Source organism: Haliaeetus albicilla, chromosome 11 (assembly GCF_947461875.1).
Source record: "Haliaeetus albicilla chromosome 11, bHalAlb1.1, whole genome shotgun sequence".
NCBI lineage: Eukaryota > Metazoa > Chordata > Aves > Accipitriformes > Accipitridae > Haliaeetus > Haliaeetus albicilla.
The window spans coordinates 4,502,606-4,526,979 of NC_091493.1; the positions used below are offsets into that span (position 1 = coordinate 4,502,606).

Below are 24,374 nucleotides of genomic sequence, written 5' to 3' on the forward strand. Positions count from 1 at the left end.
TGTTTTTGAACTTCATGATTATTAGAATTTTCAACATATGAACAGTTGTTTGAGGAATATTGTCTGTTATTCAAGTGGCTCCAATTTTCTTTGTCAAACAACTGGGGATTATTGTTCTTCAACACCAGCTCCTTAAACAGGCATCTTAACTCATCCCTATGATAAAGAATTAAAGACCTAATTCCTGATTATCTGCTGAAGTTTTGTAGCGGTTATAGCATATTTGTGAATATAAAGTAATTTGGAAGCTGAATACTTGTTTCAGGCATGATTTCCTGCATTGTTAAAGGAGCTCTACCCTTCTTCCCTACCAGCAAAACTCATTATAGGTTGTATTCCTAAGGTTTTCAGCCGTAGCATTGCACAGTTTTCTTTCTCTCCCCATTTAGACCAATGCTTTTTCTTATTTACCTATGAAGAGTGTGTTGCAAATCAATTTTTTTTTTCATTAAGAAAAAGCTATTGAAAGAAAAAACTCATTGGCCCAGTAGTTCATCCTCTGCTTCTGCATTGGTTTGTACAGCAGCTCTCTGCTGCTCAGCTCAAGGCTTCTGTGCCCACTGCAGCTCCCCAGGCTGGCAAAGCCTGTTATTGTAGTGTCCTGCAAAGGGGCTGCTGCTTACTGTCTGAGCTGTGCCTCATGTGGTAGTGTCCCGATAGGGAAAGAAACAGTGCTCAGGTGATAGTGTTTTCTAAAAGAAATTGCAAGTGGTGATAACTATTGGTTCAACATAATCCGTTCTTCACTTGCAGAGCATATCATGTGTAGATGTGATTAGCCTCACTTGACAGACTGGGTTATATGTTAATTCATCCTTGACTTTGCTGTAATCAATTTTGGTGGTTTTGAAGTGCAGCAAAAGCTTCCCTGTTTATGACTGCTAAGACTGCCGATGCGCACCACTGTGCCGTTTGCCTGTGGTATGTGGGTGAAGCACCGTGGCTCAGTAGAAATCATCAGCTGTGCATTAATTGGATGTTAAAAATGTATTAAAGTATATTTCACTTAGCTTTTCCTGGAATGAAACTATTACAGTTTCAAGATGCATGTTTTCCAGATATTTTTAAGAAATTTTAACTCATAACTTTCATATTTTTATTAACAGTTTCATTAAAAAAGAATAATATTTAACCAGAACAAGTCTTGCACTTTCTGTTTTCTTTAGTATTTTTGAAACATCTCCACAAAATGGTTTTTATTTAAAGTGCATTTTTGTTCTGATGAGAATATACAAGAGATGTTCCCATTGTGTTTTCTGTATCCTGATGTATGCTGTTGGACATCTGTTTAGTATGTGTTGGGGTTTACTGAAGAAACACAGGGGTTTAAGCTGTAATTCATGAAAAGTAGTAAGAGCTTAGGGGTGTTTTTCCACATCTGAAAAATAGCTCATGGAGCAGAACTCTTTTTCTAGAAAAACTGCAAGGATTTTCGTAGCAGCTTACTGCCAGTCTGAAGTCTCTAGAAAGAGAAGAGATTTGGTTGGGGGAGAATGGAAGCAAAGTCCTTTGTTTGATCTTTAGAGGAACGATTGTTTTACAAGGTACTTCCCTTGGAATCACTCAGGCTAACAAGTTCTGTGCTGAGCATCTGCTCTGTATCTAGCTTACCCTGTACAATTGCTTATCTGATGCTAGTCTTGCTTCCTCTTCTGAATTTTCTTGTCGTCTTCTGAATGTTTTCATGCTTTTGAAACAAGTTTTCAGTAATAACCTGAATTCATGGATTGTCTTATTTCTTCGGACTACTCTGCTTGATCATTCCAGCTTTTCAATGTTTTATTCTCACTCTGGCAGCGTGATGGGGATCTATGAAGCTGACCACCCTGTGCTGTGTCCACGTGCCCTGCCTTATTCCGACTTTCTCTTTCACAGGGCTGATGCATGGGCTTCTTACTGGCTTCAGCACTACAAGTAACACGATGAATACTGTGGAGAGGGAGTAAAAGAAGTGAGCTGCTCTATGGATAATGCATTGGGTTCTTCTGCACATACGTAGAATAAGGTCCAGCTAGCAAGCTAGAAGTGAGGAAGTTGTGGAAGAAGATTGCTCAGAGAAGCAGAAGGGATATAGTACAGCTGGAGTTTTTATTTTTATTGGAAGCCATATCTGACCAGGATTGAAAGGTGAGATTTCCTGTGGGTTTTTTTATTTCATTTTTGGTTTATCTGTTAGATACAGGGAAGATGGTTTGGGGGGGGGGAGGTGGTGGTTGGTTTTTTGGGTTGGGGTTTTTTTGTGTGGGTTTTTTTTTTACAAAAAAGAAATTGGTGAAAGTTATCTGAAGAAGCACGCATGTTAATTTGCTTTAGTTTGGTTGCTTTACTTAGAATTTGGGTTTAGGGCAGTTCTAGTGATCAAATGTCCTTGGAACAAAAATTTCCAAGGAGATGACTCTTACCTGACAGCTTAGTGAAGAGAACTGGAGGGGTGCAGAGACTGAATAAAATGCTTGAAAACTGGAGGCAGATTGGAATGACAGAAAGGAGCATGACAAGATCCTTGACAGAAGGCTGAAATCAGACAAATACAGAATAGAAACAGAGCATAAGAATGAGGTATTAGAAAAATAGTTTGAAGACAAGATCAGTTATCCTGTTACTTGATGCTTTTAAATCAAAATTTTATAGAATTCAACAAATACCACCACGGAGCTAGCTAAGACATTCTTAACTATGGTTTGCAGGGGATGTCCAAACAGATGACAGTAGTGTTCCCTTCTAGCTTTTTTCTTATCTGTTTGAAGCAGGTAGAAAGCATCCTTTATGTGGTTTAAATTGTGGTGTATAAAATTATAGCTGGCAATTAGAGGTGGGGAAGAAGGTTGTGGTAAGGATAGAGAAGTCGTTAGGAAGACCACGTGAATTGTCCTGTGTACATTAGAAACCGTGTTCCTCTTGTTATGTTTTAAATGGGAAGTGTCTGATGGTGGAAGGCACAGCATGTAGAAGGGGGGAGGGAAAAGGGCAGAGAAGCATACCAGGTAGAAACAAAGTGCTAGGAAGGGCACCAAACTGAAAAGTTGACCTAATTCTGCATTTTACTGGTAAAATAACCTTTTTCTGGATCCAGTGACAGAAGGTAGATGTTTCACATTAAGTAATTTTCTAAGTGTGTCATTTAAGTATTTGCTCATTGGGTGGTTGCCTGAAAGGCTGCTAACACTGCTCTGTAGGGAATGTGTGTTATTAAATGTTATAAAAGATTTACGGTTTGTGTTCTTGATAATCTCAGTAGTACAATCTGAGCTTTATTTGTGGTATCATCTAAAACTTCATGTAATTAATTCCAGTGCGTAAGATTAACTGTATTCGCATCCATTTCCTTTGTCAGTCAACCTGATTAATTAACTTCCATGCTATTGATTCTCTGTGGAATATCTAACTATATACAAATGACAACACAAAGGTTTGGATTTTTTTAAAATTATAAGTAATCTTTTAGCATACACTCTCTTAGTCGATATTCCTTCTGCTAAGATTTGTCCCATGAACTTGTTAAGTCTAGCTTATGGACAAGAAAAATACTGAGGGTCTTTTTGTGGTTGTACTTGTGCTTTCAGTTACAAAGGGTAGTCAAACAACCTATTAGTAGTAAACTCTGACTGGTTTGTGGCAGGAGTAGAGCAGAAAAACCTTCTCAGCATCATGAACTAATGAAAGCTTGTATATAAAATTTAACAAGTTGATCCTGTTGTCTGATAGGTTAATGTGCTAGGTATTATCTAGGCAGTAAATTTCCTCATTTTTGTGGAGGAAACAGGGTTAGAATTGACCTAGTTAGAAAATTTTAGGCTACTTTTTATGTCACTGTTTTAGCAGCATGTCTCAAAATAACATTCCTTTGCAAAGTGGTGACACAACAAAACCCAGAAAATTCAAACTGAACAGGCTAATCTTTATCAATAGTTTACATTTAACTTAATTTTGTAAAGCCTTAACTAGGATTAAATTGTATCAAGGCTGCATTTGTTGGGCAAAATTACAAACCTCAAGGAATTTTGACAAGTTATTGAGGTTTTTCTATTTATCATTATGATTTTTTTCTCTAAGTTTAAATTTAGAGCAGAACGTTCACAAATAGGAAAGTTTAAAAATATTTATTCTGTTAAGCAGTAAGCATTGACCCACTCTAAAATATGAATCATCTCAACTGAAGAAATCATTCTGTATTTTTTACAAAGAGAAGGCTATTCTCCTGAGCTTTTGTTCTACATATTTGCTTCTGAAAGTAGAATCAAATTTCCCAGTTGTTCTGCTGGATTGGATTGGACACTATTCATAGGTTTAAAATAAATTTAAAAAAAAAAAAAAAAAAATCTAATTTTTGAGAATTATTTTTCTCACCAGTTGCTCAGTTCATTACTGAATGGATAGTACTCGCCTGTCTCTCTTTGTAGATAATAAATAGCACATCTATTCAGACAATCAAAACCAGGGTGTCAAGGGAAATGCTCCGGTCTTCACAAATGTGCTTATGAGCTGGGACTCAGCTTCCCAGAATTTGCATTTGTAAGCAGCATGACCTGTACTAACAAGACTTTGACCGTTTTATTGAGAGAAAAGATCTTGGTCCACAGCTGCCATCTGAGAGCAGAGAGATAAGATTCCAGAAATACTGTTTTACCAGCTGTATCTTTCTGCAAAAGTTACAGATCTTTATCAGTTCTTTTCTGTCATTACTATGTGGATGTCCTGAGAGTGGCAATCTTTTTTGTTCTGTCTTTTTTTTTTCTTTTTTTAATTAAAAAAAAAAAAGTTTTTTTCAGTCTCTTGCTCTTACTACTTGAGGTTACCTTCTCCTTGATCAAGCTTAAAAAAACAACAAAAAACCGAACAAACAAAACAAAAAACCCAAAACACGACCACCAACAAAAGCCCCCTCATTTGTCCCCCCAACTTCCTAACCAGTTATGCAAGAGAATTTCTGCAAATTTTAAGTCATTTCAGCTAGTTATATTTTCAGTCTGCTTTGAGCTGAGTATTTCTGTATGTAAAGATTACCCTGTTTTCATCCACTGCTTAAGAATGGAGTGAAAAACCCCAAACCCTGTGTCTATGGTGAATCTGCTTTTGTATTTCATTTTGGACTTTTTGAGAGAGGAATGCCTAGACTCTAGGACACTTGCTGCTTTTTATTTCTGTGGAAATGCAAAGTGGTAGAAGCACACTCTGCAGCACTGAAATGGTTTGGCCTGCAGGCGTGCTGCTGGGGGTTGTGCTGTCTCAGGCACAGTCTCTTGGGTCCTTATTTTCTGATCAGGTTGCAGCATTGCAAGCAAGATGCAGTGAGGTCCACATGTGTGTTTTGCAGAAAGCTGAGGGTGCTCAGGGCTCAATCAGGTCTGTTTTCAAGAACCAATTCACAAGAGTTAACGCTGTTTCTTTGTGGGGTGAAAATGTAAGGATTATCTGTTGTTGGATTATATTCATTAGGGAAAAGCAAAGATGTTTGTGGATATGGTATATATTTCTGAAGATTGGAGGAATGTAACTGGAAGGTTTAACAACAAACCACAAGAAACCAAATCCAAGATGGGTTTTGAGTGAAGTTCTTTCTAACTAATTTCCTTCTGTTTCTTTTTTGGTTATGATTAATACCTACATTTAATTTTTCCTCAGTATAAGATGCTTCTTCAATAAGATGGGTTAAGATGTTATGGCAAGTCCATATCTGTATCAAGTCTCTCTGACTTTTTTTGTTTTCTTCTCCTGGGCCTTCATTGCAGAATGTGTGGGTGAATCTGTGAATTTGTTTAGTTTTATGCTTTTTTTGTGATGATGTTTTTAGTGCCAGATCTTCTAGGCTACATCACAGGTGTTCCAAAAAGGTCTTTCAGGTAGACTTATTGTTGGTACGGCTCTTATTTATTAGCACACCAGTGCAAGTAAAAATGATACTTCAGAAATAGAGAGTTGTAGCAAACTCCTAGAATAATTCTTTTGCCAAGTGTCTTGTCATGTATGCTTGTACAGTTTATACCACACAGAAAAAAGGTGAAAAGCAATTGTGTTAATCCGTAAAATGAGGCATTATTATAGTAGATATACTTTTTACAAATTTGCTGTTGATGCCATTTTTCAGTCATGTAAATAAAATGGTTTTCTTGTGCTGTGCTCAACCATACACTTTTCAAACACTGGATGGATTGTTGTGTTGCATTAGTGTTGCCTGTGATTAGCGCTTCAGTCGTAGGGGAGGTTTGTAGTAGGATTTATATGAAACAAAATAGTTACATTTTCACCTTCTAATAACTTCCTTAGGTAAAGCTCTGTCACGTGGAATCCCTGTTCGTTATATATGCATTTATATTGAAGTTTAACAACAGTTTCAAATTATAATCTTTTGTGGGTGCGTTAAGCTTCTGTTTAGTTGGTGGAAGATCCTTGTGCCCACTCAAGGGCATTCCTGTCCAGTCATTTCTCGTGTGACTTAGGAAATATAGGTTATAATTGTAGTGATGGCAGAAACATGGAAACCCCTATTTAATGCAGTGTATTGGATGACCTGTGGTTTCTGTTAGATTTTTATACCACTGTTGTGTTCTTGGGTACTGCAAGAGCGCTCTCACTCGCTCTCTCTTGTCTTCTCTTACTCTCTTCCTGACTATAGTCCTAAGCTATGGGGGCAAATATTTTCTGTTACTTCATTTGTATGTAGCAACTTGCTTAGTGTGGAACAGACCCCACCTGCTTGCTCAGCATTCTGGTTTTGTCCTCACATAACACTTCCATAAAATTTGTATCCTAGGAAGGATCTCTCTCCACAGCTGAACCAGAGTCTCTTTCAACAGTGGGGTGGTCCTCTTTGTGAAGTGGATACTTTTATGGTTATTTTGCATAAAATTACTGCATTATTTTTCATCCTTTCCCAGATGCTCTTTTAACCTCAGGTCTACGCTACCAAGTGTAGTAAATGAATTCCAAAACTCAGTGTTTCCTTCCATCCTCAAAATAAAAGCCATCACTTGAGGGCAGAAGTAGCAGCAAAATTAGACTCTTCCTATTTATGTAGCTTAGAATGATCTTATGGATGGAGTTGACTGTTCAGCTCCTACCTTCAACCAGTTTTAACTTCTAATTAAAAAAAAAATAAAAATTCAGCCTTTGGATATGGAAACTTCTTATTATTTCTTTCTCCCTAATTTTATTTGAAAAGTATTTAAAGAGAAAAATCTGTTATGAATACTGGCCCTTTTACAGGCTTGAGGAATGTAGTTTCATCTTTGGTTATAAAAACCTGTATTGGAGAAAGCATCCCAAGTAGTGGATAATAATCTATTAGTATTGCATGTACTGGCATATAGATCACACACCCCTTGCCTACCCACCTCACTCCCCCAGCTGGCAATCACTTTAGGTCTACGTACAGATTTCCTGGAAACTTCTTATTTCTTAGCAATGGCACCTATGCTGACGTCCAGCAGCTTGATTTGAATCAATAAATGTAATGAGTAGTAAGATTAATTCTTCCAGTACTCCAAAATCTTTTGGCAGTTGCATTAAAGTTTCAAATCTCATATAAATTTCTCAAGCAAATTTATTTAGTGGACTCCGTTTATGGCTCCTTTGGACAATATAAGAATGTAATAAAAACATGCTTCAGAAAAAAGGAGGGGTGGTGAAGGAGCAGGTGACCAGTGCCACCCAACCCAAAGTCATAGGATCAGCAAAATGCTGTCAGCTGCACATTGTTTCTAATGTCCTTCATTTAGAAAGTGACAATTTAGTTGAGCTCACTTTAGGGGATGCGAAGATTTTGGGGTCATTTTTCTTTTGTCTGTGCAGAATAAGCTGTTTTATCTTTTCTTTAAGGAAACTTGCTGTATCATGCAGAAAGAGTCAGGTATAACCAGATAAAGTGGCTTTATAAAAACTGATAGAGATTTCATCTTTCAGATATTTCAAGGATTGTTTTCTCTTTCAGACAGCTGAAAATTATCAACTGTTATCCAGTCTGAAATGGTCAGATTTTGACTGAATCGCAACAATTCAGTCTTTCCTTTTTTAGTTTAAGTCCACAGGTTCTCTTGAGTTGTACAGGAGAGAAAAGTAAGTCTTTCTGAGTTGAAAAAAATATGCGTGTATGGACGAGTTGGTTTGACAATATGCTGCTTTGCCTATGTAAAGTAATCAGTAGCAGGATGGAATATCTAAAATCCTGCTTTTATTTAAGCAGCTGTGGTGTTTAAATAATGGATTTAGCATGTCATACTGCATGAAAAGAGATTAGATGCCGATAGGTTCTACAGTCTCCTGTATGGTATTTAAATTATCAAGAACAATTGTTGCTTCTGTTACCTTGTAATAATGCTCTTGCTTTAGGAGGGAAGATTATTTACCCATTTTGCCAACAGAAGAGCTGTTGTATTTAGCATAAGAAAACTATTGTGGAAAGAATACTGGCTGTGTATTAACTGAAGGTAATTGTGCTCGCTGTGACCTGGTCTATCATGAAGAAATTTTCTGGTTTCCCTTTGAATGGCACTGTTCATTATGCAGGACATAAAAATTAAAATTCAGACCTGAAGCCATCTCAAGAGATTAGGTAATTAAGAAGTCACTTTGTGATGGAATAGGCAGTGACATAAGCCAACACTACATAGGCAGTTATTACCACTGTGCAATAAATGCTTAGTCCAAGTATATTTTTTCCAGCTGAAGATAATCTGAGATTTGGTCTTAATTAGCTGGCATGTTCTGTTGGTGTGATCACATGCACATACTCTTTCTGTTTATGTACATATACATACATACCTATATGTAGATTTGTTTTCATTTGTGCTACATATTTGCATGGAGTATACATATTGAGAGATTTTGTTTGTTTATGTATGGTTCAACTAGCTCTAGAAATATTCATCTCTCAGATTGAAAATCACTGAAATTTTATGCCTTCCTTCAAGTCTGACGTTCAGGCCATAGTAGTTTTCAGATCACTGCAAGGAATTTATTATAGCATGAGATCTCCAAAAGGATATCGTGTGCATTTCTTCCCTATAGATACTGTGGTATACTATAATCAGGAAGATAACATATAAAAATATCAATAGAATAATCCTGATGCTTATTGTTATTTAGTTGTTTGATATTTCTTTGCAGAAGCAGAAGGCAACCTGATGGCCTTTGATTTATTTATTTAGTTATTTTGCCTGAAAAATGTATACTGGATATCTGTACATTATGACGATGTACAAGTGTCTCTGAAGTTGGCCAAACCAGCTTAGCTCTATCAGGTTTCTTTTTGGTACCTTTTAGGCCTCAAAAGGCTGGGACACTTAGGTTTATGTCTTTCTGTGACACCACAGGTTGTCCTTTCTGGCATTTTTTTTTAATTCAGTCAGTAGGTTTTCACTATTAATAAATAAATATTTTTTACAAATCGCTCAACAACAACCTGCCCTTAGCATATGGATTGTCAAATTTTTGAATCCGTGAAACTAATACCTCTAAGCTTTCAACTGTATGTGGTGTCTTTTAGATGTAATCAAAGCATTCTGTGAGGATATCCACTAGCAAACTTCTTGAGAAAACAATAACCACCTCTTCCTCTGATTTAAGGTGAAAAGAGGATTTTTGTACAAAAATCTTGCCTCAGGAGACTGTCAGAGACTTAAAGGCACTCATTTTTTTGCTGTTGTAGAGCATAGTGATACAGCTTTTTCAGATCTCGTAATGACACACATATCTAGTGTATTTGTCCCGGTTCAAGATCCTAACTTTGTGTGGATCCTCTTGTTTAAAATGGCTTATTGGGTAACAAACTATGGAGTTTTTTGAGAAGGATTCTGTATCAAGAGCTTTTGGCCAAATTCCTCACCAGTGTGTTTTAAAGAAGTTAGGCAGCTGGGACTTCAGCAGAGAAATCCTTACACGGACAAATAATTGATTAGAAAGTAGGAAACAGATTAAAAGTCTAGGATCAGCCCTTACAAAGGAAGGAGTTCACCAGTGGAATACCATCAGGATCTTTGATGTTTGTTGTATTCCTGAATGACCTGGAAAATAGGTTAATGGGGAGATGAGAAAATTTAACGATGGTTGTAAGTTGTTTAGGGGGTACTGAAGATGAGAGCTGACAAGGAAGATCTGCAGACGACCCTGTGACAGCGATTGCCATTAAAATGCCAAATGAAATTCAGTGTAAGTAGTTGGCAAAAGATACATGTGGGGAACTAATAATTCTAATTTCATCTCTGAGCTGATTGTTACCATTTGGGAGCAAGAGTTTGAACTCGCAGGAGATAGTTCCATGAAAATATCCAGTCAATATTTATCAATCACTAAATTAAAAAGGTGTTATAAAGAGAGTAGGTAGGAATCAGTTGTTCACTACCGTTTTGAGTGTGAGAACCAGGTGATCTCAGATGAAGCTTGCAGGAGCCAGGGCTCAATGTGAAAAGGAGAGGTGGTTTTTCACCCCACTGGTGTTTGAGCTGTGGCACACACTTCTAGGGGATATTGTGGGTGCTGGAAGCTCACACAGGCTGGAGGGAAGAACAGATGTTTTTTTAGAGGAGAAATCCATTGCAAGTTACTGATCAACTGAACTGAATATGACTTGACAACTGCCTGATCTGGAAGCGGTTGAACACGAAGAAAGATTCAAGGATGTGTGTGTTCTCTCTTTTTTTTCCTCCGCTCCCTTGGCTTGTGCTTTTGACGTGGATCAGAGGCAAAGACCTGGCCTAGCCCTCCAGACTGCTCCATCTGGTATGGCCTTTTTTTACCTTTTGGCATTGTGCCAAGTGTTGCCGTAAGATCTGTCTGAGTGGGAGCAGGGCTAAAATTCCCTAATGCCCATTACCCATTTCAGCAGCAAATGCATTTTTATTACTTTAATCAAGTTCCCCAAAAGAAATGAGAGCACTGTTGGGACAGATGTGCATGTTAGAGTTTTTCTGTGTGAGTGAAAGCTTAAATAGGATGAGCTAACCAGGGGATTCAAGCTCCGTGGATGAAGACTTAAGATAATTATCTCTTCTGCCTATTTGCTGCAGTTTATACAACAGGGTTTGACTGATGTGGAATCTGCCTCCATGAGTATTTGCTATAGCCATATGTCTGAGCAAGAGTGCTTGCTACCTTTCTGGTGTTTATCCCAAATGTCAGGGTGGTGTTTGCAGTTTGACATATACCTGAAGGTAATCTGAAGCTTACATAGGTAGATTGATTCTCCTGAACAACAGGGAAGTCACTCTCATTTAGAAAATGTCATTCATCTCATTTAGACTTGTAGAATCAGGATTATGCTCTGTTGTTTGACATTGCAAAAAACCCCAGGACTGCTTATTCCTTAAAGGTTAAACCTCTTTACTGCTGGATGAATTAATCTTTTTGATAGCTTTATATAATCTTTCAGACATGACATAAGAACCTTGTGGATCGGTGAAACAGTAAATCCTTCATTGGTGTTAGTATCAGGTATTCTCAAATTGTGTTTGGATATGGATGGAAACTTCTGCATTCTCTGCCTGGCTTCATGTCTGTGGACTGAGCACGCTGCTCTTTGAGAGCTGGACATCTTGACAGGGGACTCTTCAGCTACAACTACTCCCCATAAACTCAGCAAGAGCTAAGTTGCATGGCAAAGTTTATGGAGAAATTGTATTCCTTATGGTAGGTGTGTTATACACTGTTGCTGTCTATGTTGGGTTTTTTTATTTGTAGATAGGTTGATGAATCTTGTCTTTCTATCCCTTTTCTTTATAGAAACTTCCTTAATAAAGAATACGAAATTTTCCAGTGGGAAATGGAGAAGAAGGTACTTTGCTGCAAATTTATTTGATTTGCCCTAAATTAGGATATTTTTCAACTCATTCCACAAATACTGAATTCTCTGTTGTTGCTGGAGCTGTGAATCTGGTTTGTTTTCTCGGGACTTATATCAAGGACTGTGTATTTCCCTTCAAGCTTTTGAGTGCATGGTGCGTGTTGGCAGCCAAACTCTGGCTGCAGGGCAGGGTATTGCATCCCTGGGGAGGGACAGGTGCCAGCTGTGCACAGAGGGAGACTTCGTAAATGTATGTTAGTAAGGTTTTTTCTTAAATTTCAGCTTCTCTGAAGCTTGTGGGTCTAATATTGGCCCTTCAGAAAACTGTGACTTTTGAACTGGTCATTATATTTAGAAGGAAACGGAAAAATTTCAAACTTTCAGTTTAAGTGCAAGTCTTTCCTTCCAGGTCTGACTGGTAGAAAGCCTACTGGTAAATGTTTCAGGGCAATCCTGGATGAAATGTCTGTCCCAGGACATACTCTCGGACCAGTTTAGCATTTTCACACCAAGATCACACCCATATTGCCAAATCTGTTTCCCTGAGGAAATAAAAAAAGAAAACTTACATTCAATATACTTAATTTTTGTAAATAAGACGGTGCTTTATTTGTATACCTCAGACTTCTCTTGGCGTATCAGAAAGATAGTTAAACAGCAGCTTAAAAGAAGTCCCTTAAGCGGGAAGAATCTTTCCATCTATATAAATGGAAGCAGAACATCAACATAAGAAATTGCCATTACGTGCAACAACGGTGTAAATCCTATTGCTGTCCTTACAGCTGTCTTGGCATATTGCCGCCAAGAGTAGATACGTTTCCTGCAGGAGAACACTTTTAACAAGAGATGGTATCAAATGCTTAAGAAATGTGCATCAATTGGATTCTGAATGCTGCGTTTAGGTCAGTCGGTGTGGAGTTTGAACATGAAAAATGAGGTTTTATTCAGAAATACTTGTATCAGCAGACATTGTTTTACTACTTTCCGAGGACAAATTACATATTAAAAAACCAAAAAGTCTGAATAAGAAATTTCTGTACATGGTTCTGTTTCAGTGTTGTAATACTCTCTTTCACAAGCAATGTTGAAATGGCTGTTGTTTTGAAAAGCCTTTAAGGCTTTTCTACGATTCCTTGTCTGACTGGGTAAGGATTGTATGTCTAATGGCTTTTCACTTATATACAGAACGTTTGTGTTCCCAGATCTTACACAGACCTCTGACTTTGAGTACATCAACCTAAATTTCTTTGTCACTTCACTTTGGGGAGCAAAGAGAGGGCAAAAGAGCATAGTCTATGGCACATAGCCTTCACATCCTGATAAACAGCTTGTAGCCAGACATAGCCCAAGTTACAGGCTGTCTACCAACTTGTTTAACGCTACCCCTACCCTCCAGTCAAACACTTTAGAAGAGCGCACGTTCAGAAGTCAGACAATAGAGTCACTCAGACTTCAAGAATTTTGAATCAGTTCTGTGGTTTTTTGATTTGTGTCTTGAATTTCCTGTTACTTGTAAATGTTTGGGACTTAACCAGGCCCAGAGCCCTCATCGAGGTGAGAAATGCGCTGGGTTACCTGCAGAGTAAGAGACAGTTGCCACCTTCTTGAGAGTCTTGGAGATGGGAGCAGTCTTGGAGTCCCATATGCATGCCTGCCTCTAGGATGGGGTTTGGAAAAGAGAGGCAATGTATAAAGGGATGAGGTAGGAGAATAAAGCAGTCAAAAACTGCATGTATTTTAAGCATGTAAGATCAAATGATTGGCTGATTTCCTGCAGGCCAGTGCAATGTCAACTTGTGTCCATTGATAACTTCTACTCAGTTGTTGGAGACAAGCTGGATGAGGGTGTGAAAGTCTGACAAGTGCGTCAAAGTTATCAATTCAACTTCTTAGCAGACGATCACAAAATGCTCTTAAATTACCCATGCATAATTGATCTGAATAGCAATGCTGATCTTGTTATTTCTCAGTCCATGCCTCCTAAACGTAGCATGTGCTTGAACTAAGATTAGACTAATGCATTCAGTTCCCAGCTCAACTATAAACTTAATTTTTATAATAAACAGTTTTCTCAGTCTGCGCTGTGCCCCAGTCTCCTTCTGTAAAATGGGAAGAAGAATTCTTTATTTCATGGGATTGTTATAAATGTAGAAGTTATAAAAAATTGTGATATATTTTGTTCTTATGATAGAGTTGAAGAAGAAAAGCATTATTTAACTGTTACATTCTGGCAGTGCAAAAGATAAAAGATAATGTATTCCTCATTCCGTGCATCTTGAGCTTGCAATCCAATTTGTGAAGAGCTATTAGCAGCCACATACATGTGTGCGTGTGTACTTCATATCTAATACTTCGTATCAGATGTGACTTATGCCTGTCTATCTTTCTCACATTTTGCTTTCTACAGTTGTTTTCTACAATAAAAGCTGGCATATGATGATCCAGCAGGCAGCATAGTTCTGTTCTAATGTTGCTGGCAAGCAAGGAACACAAAAAGCCCTTTCTATTACCTGTGTTGTCAATGCAAGAAAATATACAATTGTGCCAATGTCAACAATTGTCAGTATCGTACACAAAGCTGAAGTATAACACAGTTATGAGTAATGTATAAACAGGTCAGAACAGCCTCTTGGAAATCTTCTGTGGATTGTTGCCTTTGTGTTTACACTGGAATTGTTACTTTATTGTGGTATCTCTGTGGTCATATATAGCTTTGAAGTGTAAAGGCAGAGAGGTTCAGGTAAAGAAGGCACTTTTCTATGTAGTGTTTGCATTATAGCTTGCAGTTCAAGAGGTTTTGCAGTAATTTATTGTCTCTGTTTCATTATTTTTCCTTCTGTCTAGAACCTGTGCTTAGGAGGAGTATATGGACTGTCACATATTCATAAAGCTTTGTGGAGAGTGTTCTTGTAATGAGAATGTTCAGTGCTTTGCTCCCGCTAGGTTCTGCTCCATGAGGAGATAGACACAAAGTTTGCATTTTACTGGAATAAGTGACCTTTCATGTACAAACCCAAATTACCATGAAAGCAAATAATGAAAACAGGAACCTCAACGATTACATCTATTTTTAGAGGGGGATATTCTGGTAAGAATATGGAAAATAGGAATAGAGAAAGAAACATCTGTAAAAATACTACTTATTTGTGTTGTTGAGACTAGTCAATAACTGTCATGCATAGGAGAATCTGCATATATTTAGTATGCTTTTGTATCTTCTAGAGGCAACTGCAGAGACTTTCAATTTTCATTTTTACATTGAAATGAAAGCAATTTAAAAAAAAAAAAAATTTGTGGAGAAAAAACCAGGAGTGGTCACAGAAAACACAAATGGGTGCACCAGCCATGCTCTGTAGTCACTGCCTTACAGTACTGTCTGCAGGTGAGATAAAACCAGCACGACAGCTCAATGAAGGCAAGGGAGTAAGTTTGACCAGTGTTACGCCTTTATTAAAGGTGAGGCTGTGGCTCTAATATCCTGCTCAGAAAGGTTTTCTTTCTTGAAATTGTAGTGTAATGCACCATGCAACATACAGTGGTGAAAACAAATGTATCACTGTTAGAAAGACAAATGTTAGCTGGCCCCTGCCAAATTTATTTAATGTATGGTTTTAGGAAGGCTAGGCCAAATCATGTGCTGCTTCCATAGGGTTAATCTATAAGTGTAACCCAGTCTTCAGTTCATTTCTTGATGATTTCTTGTTGACTTCAGAGTTTATTTCCTTTTACTAGCGGCCTAGTTAATACTTCACTTGCTTCTGGTTCAGATGTGATGATTGCCAAGGTCATGATTTTTATCAGAAGTCCAGAAGTAATGGGAATTCCATAGCAACTTTAATCACTTCTTTTTCTGAAATGATTTTTTTTATTTCTTTATTGCTGTCATCAAGACAATGTATATTCTGATATCCACTTTAGACCAAGTAAATGACATCTTTATAATCATCAAAGGTAGTAATGTGCACATTAATTTTTCAGTGAGCAGTTGGAAGGGATGAAGTGACAGTATGCAACTGTGCCAGATTTCTTCTGGTATCTAACCATTTGCTTTCACTTTCCTTTATGTTGACTGTGACTTTCTGGTACAGAGTGCTTGGCAAATAAAAGTCTCTGAAATGCCCCATTTATAAAATAGTAAACCAGAGTTTGTACATTACTAAGAAGGCAGACAGATTTGATTCAATTTCTCAAACAAGCATTGAATCACAAAAAATGACTTAAAATATATTGGAATATAATCTGACGAGCGTACATTCCTACCCAGCGTGACTAGTAGGGCAAAATGTTTCAAATCCTGTCAGTGATGACAGGCAGCCACATAACAGTAAGTCATAAGTGTGCTTTGAAAGAGATTTAATTGTTGGTGCAAATAATGTATATTGCTGTTACTAGAAGAAATGCTTCTAAAGAAATAGTTAATAATAAGTTGATACCGAAATGATGATACCGTATTCACAATCCTGACTTCTGATTTGGTGGTATTTCCAAATATGCCTATATGTTATCTAATATATATGGCAATCATTATGTTGCACTGAGAATTGGCTTTGTGCTTGCTCCCAAGATAAACTTACTGCCAAAGTCAGATTTTTCTAGTGATACTGTGGTTGTGTCTTTCTGACTGTCTTTGTCTTTCTGTCAATTTACGTATATATAAACTATTGGCAGTGGACAACCTTGCCTTTACTTAAGGTCACAATTGCTTTATATTTGTAGCCTTCTAATTCCTGGCTATTTTCATGGCTAGCCTTTAGAATTTTTTTTATTATTATTTGTCCTGGTTTCAGCTGGGATAGAGTTAACTGTCTTCCTAGTAGCTGGTACAGTGCTATGTTTTGAGTTCAGTATGTGAAGAATGTTGGTAACACTGATGTTTTCAGTTGTTGCTAAGTTTACCTTATTTGTTTGTTTAGAAAGTTTCAATACATAAGTAGAAAAGAATAAGGCATTTTTTCTTTTCATTTAAGAAAAGTTACATGCATGAGCAATATCTCAGTGGTCTAAAGGCTGGGCTTAAGTTTTAAATGGCTTAAGTTTTAAAGTTTGAAATTTATTATACAGGTGTGAGGATGGGTGCATGGACATATGTATTTAGACAGTTTTGATTTAAGTGAGTCATAACTAATTTAAACAGACACAAACTTCACAACACTACACTTAAAAAAAAAAAGTGTTGTACATGTATGCATTTTCAGATACTTTAGTTGGGTGCATTGCTCTGGGTAGTAAAGTGGTGTGACTAAGAAAAAGTAAGGAGCAGGCACGGATTTCCAAGTAGGGAAGGAAACCATGGATTCTCTAAACAACAGATGTAGCACAAACAGCAGGGCATTATAATCTATTGGAAACATGATAGGTTATCATACTTTAAGGATTATATTATGTTGTAAGGTACACAGTTAAGATCATACATATGTGTTTTTTCTTAAATAATACTTTATAATATTCAATTCATTTTTTGGCAGGCTATCTCTCAAGGGATATGCCTGCTATTATTTATTCCTAATAGCTTGTCTTCTGTAACGTAGCTATTATTTTAAGAACAAAGCATTAATTGAGCAGCTGTATACTATCTGATGTCATGCTGGGTTTTTTGTTTTCTCCAAACTGTGACCTCTTCCACGGTAGGTGGAGCACCTTGGTACCTTAGTTGTGGTGTTCATGACTCTTCTCTGAGCCACCTACACTGTTTTCCTGCTGAGATTCTTGGAATCATACAGTATCGCATGTTGTAAGGGATATGTGAGGACCATAGAGTCCAATTCCTAAAAATAAATCATATGACTGAGAGCGTCATCCAGATGCTCCTTGAACTCTAACAGGCTTGGTGCCATGCCCACCTCCCTGGGGAGCCTGTTTCAGTGACTGACCACCCTCTCGGTGAAGAACCTTTTCCTAATGTCCAGTCTGAGCTAGCCCTGACGCAGCTTCATTCCATTTCCTTGTGTCCTAATACTGGTCACCAGAAGGAGGAGATCAGCACCTCCCTCTCTGCTGCCCCCCTTGAGGAAGTTGTAGACTGCAGTGAGGTCTCCCCTCAGCCTTCTCTTCTCTGAGCTGAACAAACCAAGTGACTTCAGCTGCTCCTGGTAAGTCTTGCCCTCAAGACCTTTCACTGTCTTGGTTGCCCTCCTCTGGACACACTCTAATAGTTTGATCTCCTTCTTACTGAGGCACCCAAAACTGCACACAGAACTTGAGGTGGGGCTGCACCAGTGCAGAGCAGAGTGGGGTGATCCCCTCCCTCAACCAGCTAGCTATGCTGTGCAATTCTTGATTTCCACCAACGTGGGAAGTAACGCTTGATCTTTGTAAGTTGTGTTGACTGCCCAGCACTTGTGTTCCCATCAATTTCGCTTGCAGTTGTTGATGATTGTTCCTTTAAGCTGGTGATTTTTGGTATATAATTGCTTTCATGTAGTTTGCTCATTGCTCTCACTTTGTTAGTCACCATCCTGCCTCCAAGAAGTATTTATTATTTACTCAAATGACTGATGGAGTGTTGTAATCTGGTGAAAGAGGCTATTGTTACTGGGTGTACAGGGCAAATGATGATATTTCTCTTATAAATTTCTGATGTTTCAGTTCATAATGTTTTTGTTTCTTTTTAATTGAAGGAAGATACAGAAAATAATTTATGATTCCTCTTTTGGACAGGAAGAAGAAAACCTGCAGTTTTTTGAGGTCATCCAGCCTATTCCTTTATAGGGAACTGACAGTCAAAGCTTATCTTTTATGTAGGCCTTCAATGGCTCTGCAGCATAGGTTAGACTGCATGGAAGAGGGAAGCCAGAAAATGGCATACAAACTTCCTTTCTGGAGAACGGTTCCTTTTCAGGGCTTTAGAAAAAGGAAAAAAAAAAAATGAAAAAAGATTCCGACAAAATTTTGAAAAAATAACGCAGCCGGTCCTGAGGTCAAAGGTGTGCTGTGACTAATAAAAATGAGCTTACTGAGTAGGAGTGACAGGATTCAGATACATCAGTGCTTCATATACGGTCATTAAAATATAATTCCTTTTTCCTCTAGATAAAGATCTCATTCCATTTGTTATTTTAACATCTATGAGTGCACAGAAGAAACATGAAATATTTTTGGGTACAGTACAGGATTCGCGTTGGTATAAAAACATCCTTTAGGCAGGGGTGAATGTCTCGAATACATCACTCCTACTCATTCCTCTTCTATATTCTATGGCAGAGTAGCTTGATGACATTCAAATGTGTTAAATACTGCCTGCTATCAATGTGACTTCAGAGTAAAATTGTAGCTGGGTGCTTTTTTGGATGTTTTTCCCATTTTTGTGCTAGACATTCTAATAATAAACACCCCAATGAACAAACAGTTCTGTGCTTCTGTTAGGCAGAATTAAAGGGGAACAGACTTCGAGCCCATGGAAATTGGATTTCCTGAACCTTCAAATGAGATAAAGTAATATTACAAATATGCATTGTGCAGTCCAGAAAGATATATTAATAATCAGGTTTATTTTTCAGTTATTAAGAACTTTATTTGATAACGCAGAGGCAATAGTAGAGGGAGTGTGTACGCCTTCCAAGGTGAAAGGATGGATAGTTCTTTAGTAACCAGCTATTGTAGCAGTTGGAAATCTCCTTGGCTTCCACGACTAATGACCTGGAATGGATAGCTCTAATTCCCTCTTCTGAAAATGCATTGGTAACTTAAACAGTCCTAGTTGTGCTTATTGAAGCATTTGCAATTACAGGAAATGCCTTTCAAGAGCTCTGCTGTGTGTGTAAGATGCTACTGCTTATAGAGCTGAAACTATTTAATGCACAAAGTTTCTGTTCTTCCCTCAAGACTAAAGCTGCAAAAGTACTTTCACAGGGTTTAATTTTTTTTTTTTCAACTTTACATAGCTTTTAGTGCTTGAATCAAAATAGTCATTAAATAAGTGAAGTAGTGTATCAGAGAGAATTATTAGTCAAAAGAACATTAGTACCACATACTTCTTTGTCTGAAACAGATGAAGCTGAAAACCTTGCAGAGCATTCATAAAGCTGTTACATTTTTCCTCCTTTCTAAGCATAAATCTTTAGTGAACCATCGAAGAAGTGTCTAACGTCAGTTTGATATGGAGGTGCGTCTGTGAGGAAGTCAGGATAATTTTTCCTGTCAAAATCTCAGTTCTAGCTCCCTGCTCTGTAACCTGCTTTCTAACCCCCTTCCTTCCCTCATTTGCTTACCGAATTCCAGACAGTGTTCCTTGGTCAGTGGAGCTGCCACTGTGTCCCACCAAGGCCGTAATTCGGTTGGATGAACCAATTACAGTAATGTATGATAATTAAAAATCCAGTAGGACTTTTCTGCCTTCCCCTAAGTGTGTCAGGTTTTACACCTCAGGGATTTTTTTAATTAATATTAAGTGGTAGTTTTGTTTTAACATACAGGCTGAGCACTTTTAACCTGGTAACTACTGAATACCCCAAGTTCAAACCTCCCCAGTGACATTTTTCATAACTAAGTTTTCAGTGAAGAAGTGCGCTATAGAAAGAAAATGGATTTGATGTCAAACACTGTTAGAATCTAGCTGGGTTCAGATACATTTTTAGAAGCTTAGACCTCAAACTTAGGAACAGGTTTTCTCAAACTTTCTTAGAGATTTTTGTGCCAAACATACTGGAAAAAAAACCCCGTTTTGTTTCCCGTAACATGAAAGACATTTCTACAGAATTCTTCTCCCTTCTTTAATACTTCCAGAATGATAGATTTTGCTAGTATTCTTAAACACATGACAAGAACATGACTACTCCATTGCATTATCAGTATGTATTTACATACATGACTGGTTCGGAAAAAGCAGTAGCTAGTGTTTTCTCAGTAGCTAAGTCAGTTTAAAAATTATGTAGAGGACCACTGATTCTGGTGGTCTCCATAAACTACCATAAAATCCAATTTGTTAATTGATTTAATTCCTATTAAAAAGCAAATGGACTGATCTGCTTGTCGTAGAGGCAAGCCTTCATTTTAGAAGAAGAAAGTAGCATACTTTTCGTTTTATTTCATTTGTTTCATTTTCTCATGAAAGGGTTTTCTGGACTAGAATCAGACCCCTTCTTTTGATCCCGTCCCACCTTGACCTTGTCTTTCTCAAAAACTGTAGATGCTATTGGAGAGGAGGTATTCCTGCAGATGGTTCCAACAGTGGGGGAGGTAAGTGGGATTTGTTTGAACTGATTGATAGTTGAAAGTAATATAAAGATAGGAGAGAGGGCTAGGAAACCAAGTTGTTTCTTTGTAGCAGGAGGTGTAGCAGGGTAAGCAGAAGTAGATCAGTACAAATGAGGGCTGGTCTCTGCAAGAAAAATACATTGTGTTTTGTTTGACTCCAGGACTGAGCTGTCCTTTCTGCAAGTACCAAGTATGAATGTTACGTGCGAAGTCTGAGCTGGATAAGAGAGCAGAGCTATGAGTTGGTGTGCGCTGTGTGCATTTAATTTCAGAAGTTTGAAATGGTTGATCTTGGAGCTCCAGAAGGGCCCAAGAGCTGTCAAGGTACTTCTATCTTTGACTAATGCTATTAAAGGAGAATATTCCTGTCTGCTGCTGCTTTGGAATGACCCACAAACAACATCAATAAATTTTGAAAGTGCATTGAGACAGTGGTTTGAGGAGGCAAGTTTCAGTATTTCTTTTAATGACTTAGCACACTCCAATCTGGCTTCAGTATATGAGCAAAAGGAGTGCATACTTATATGCAGAGGAATGAAAAAAGGTTTGTTTCAAGTTAGAAGATAAAAAAAGTATGGCTTTGCTTTTCTTGCATGTGTGTTAGTCTTCCATGATCAGTCACACAGTCCTTGTTTTTCCTTCATGGAGCACCTGTCCTAGCACAGAGTGGATAGGTTTTATCTCACTATTGCATGGCCCATTTTGATCAGGTTGTGGATTGTGCCTTGTTTATTGTATGCTACTAAAATACTACTTGTGAGGTTAAATTATTTACTTATGGACTTTTCTATATTGATTATTTCTGTGTTAGCTTATGCTCACAGAGGATGACTGATTTTTGGTTTTGTTGTTAATAAAGAAAACAATATTCTCAGTTGATAGTCCAATCTGAGGCTCTTAAGATTTGATAGTTAAGAGTACTCTGTGCCATCTCTTGTCTCAGGCCCTTTTTGCCTTTTTCTCCTCATTCTATCAGCCTGCTGCTCTAATGCCACGCACGTGTCTTCTGTCTCAGCTGGCTGTAACCCTCCTTCCCTTCTCATCCAGTACCAAACGTAATGCCTCAGTTTGTTTCAAACTCTTTCCTTCTAACATACAGCTTTTTGTCTGCTGCATTCATTTCATACACTTTCTTTTCCTATCCTGCGTGGCTGCTAGCGAAGGAGTTTTCACTGAGGACAAGAGACAGATGATGTCTTTATTTTCATTTCTAGTTGTGGTCTGCTGTGCACCATCAGGGGAACTCCTGGCAAAACATCTATGAAAATGTATCAGTGTACCAGCATGGTCCCAATCTTTGGAGATTTTAACTAACTTTTCTGGTAACTTTTCTTAGCACCTCTACACTTCGGGGCTGCTGGGTTTTTTTTATGGAGATGTGTGACTTGTCACAATCAGGTTTTCATGATGTGGGAAACATTTTCTCAATATAAAATGCATTTTTGTTCAAAGCCTGTGCTTTGAGAGTGGGAATAGAAGAACCTCTCAATGAAACATTGTTTCTTGTAATTCTGAATGTAAAATATGAAACCTTACAGCTGCTGGGGATTTGAAACAACACCACAAAAGGAATTTGATCTATTTGAAGATTTATGAACCTCTTTTTATTGTCCAGGAACCAAGAGTGTTTTTTCTCCAGAGTAGAAGGGGGGGGGGAACGACACACAAAAATTATGCTTATACAAAACATTTTTTCTTTCATCTATGAAAGGGGTCAATCTCAAGTCCCCAAATTGTTCTAGTTGCTTGAACATCTGCTGAACTGGATGTTCAGGTCATAATGAGAGCTGCTGGGTGCTGCCTGGTTTTGAAGATTTGATCCCTAGCTGCCTATTGATTAAGTCTAATACATGCTCAGTTAAGAAAAGCATTTAAAATTCTCTTTGGGAAAAGAGGCCGTTTCGGCTTAAATTCCCAATGCACAGCAGGAACTTAAAGGTGATGAGAAGAGCTTTCCTTTTTTCTTTCTGATGTTTTTTTTTTTTGTTGTCTTCTCTATTTCATGGTAGCAAAGACACGTTGTTCTATAGAAAACATAAAAAATCACTTTTGCAATTGCTGAAACCTTTTCTTTTTAAATTATTAAACCACATAGAGCATTCTCTCAAAAGTCTCTCTGAATAATGATGACCCCTGTTAAAATAGTTACTGAGTTGTTCTTCTGAGTTGCATAACCTACATACTTGTGTTAAAACAGCGCTATAATTAACTTAATTTTTATTGGTCAGGCTCTGTGACTTCAGAAGGATTTATGGCTGAATGCAGTTACACAAAGCTCCAGATTGGAGGCATGTGTCTTCCATTCAACTTCTGCAAATCTCACTGTCGTCTAAAATTGGACTTGCAGTGCTAAAGTTTAAAGGCAATTGTGAAGGTGGTCTGATAGATTTAAATAAGGTGTAACTGAGCAGGATTGAGATGGGTTTTTAGCAGGTTTTATAAGGCAGTAAGAGATTTTGGGGCTTTTGGAAATATGAAGAGGAGTTTTGATAATTTCCATACTTCTCCTCAGATGAGGGGGATTTCCGTATTCTCCTCAGGAAAATATCTTTATAAGTCATCCTCTGGGCCTTCTTATCACTCTTTTACCTCCAAACTTAACAGATTTTTTTTTTAGTAGTTAACTTCTTATGAGCATATGACAAATTTTCATAAGTTCTAGAGGAAAAAAAAAAGTCTGTTCCTCAGTCTTGCGGTAAAATCTTTGTGGTGATTTGGTGAGAAAAGAGGGGCCTCTTTGTAGTATGGAGAATGGTCTGTTTCCCTAACAGGCATTGCACAAGGGATGTTATCTCAGTGAGCATTTATTTTACTACTAGTTCAGGTGCTAGCTTGAAGCTGTGTGGTGAACTGTATTTCACAGTAGCCATATTGTCACAGTATTTCACAGATTCAGCTATTTGTGAGCAGCTCTAACTCCAAGGGACCAGCGTCCCTGGATGCTGGCAGCACTCCCTTTTTCCCCTGTATGGACACAAGCAAATAGTTCTGGTGAAGAAGGGTGATGCTCAATGACTTCACCTTCTTCAGTTTGATGTCTATAGGGGCTGTCCTTGACTGATACCTGAGTTAGTTCTCGATAAGTAAATAAGCAGGTAAACTGGGATAAGCCAAGTTTTGTGCTAGTTAAATTATTTGATTTCTAGGGCTGTTCTCTTCAGAGAACACTGACAGACTACAAATATATCAGGCAATTGTTGCCTAACTCATCTAAGTTCAGAGAATAAATTTTAGAGAAGATTAAAAGCATTTGTAAATTGGCACTTCATCACAAAGTCTGGTTCAGTGCTAGAGGAACACTGCCTTATAGCAGAGCTCTTATAATCACTAGAACAAAGCCATCTTAATTTGTGTATCTGTGAAAGGTAAAATGTGTATCCGATAAGACAAATTTATTCTACATGAGGTA

The 24,374-nt window shown here is 37.8% G+C and overlaps 1 protein-coding gene across 6 annotated transcripts in view; it reads left to right on the forward strand.

Moving 5' to 3' along the window:
• The first annotated feature begins 1,856 nt into the window (after window positions 1-1,856).
• Window positions 1,857-24,374, forward strand: part of PCDH15 (protocadherin related 15) — a 710,734-nt gene continuing 688,216 nt past the window's right edge. For 3 of the 6 annotated variants that reach the window (XM_069795896.1, XM_069795892.1, XM_069795897.1), the window contains exon 1: window positions 1,860-2,127. The gene's annotated coding sequence lies outside the window, so the exon portion shown is untranslated. Of the gene's footprint in view, window positions 2,128-24,374 lie in introns of all 6 variants that reach the window. The other 3 variants (XM_069795898.1, XM_069795899.1, XM_069795901.1) reach the window with 2 other exon arrangements.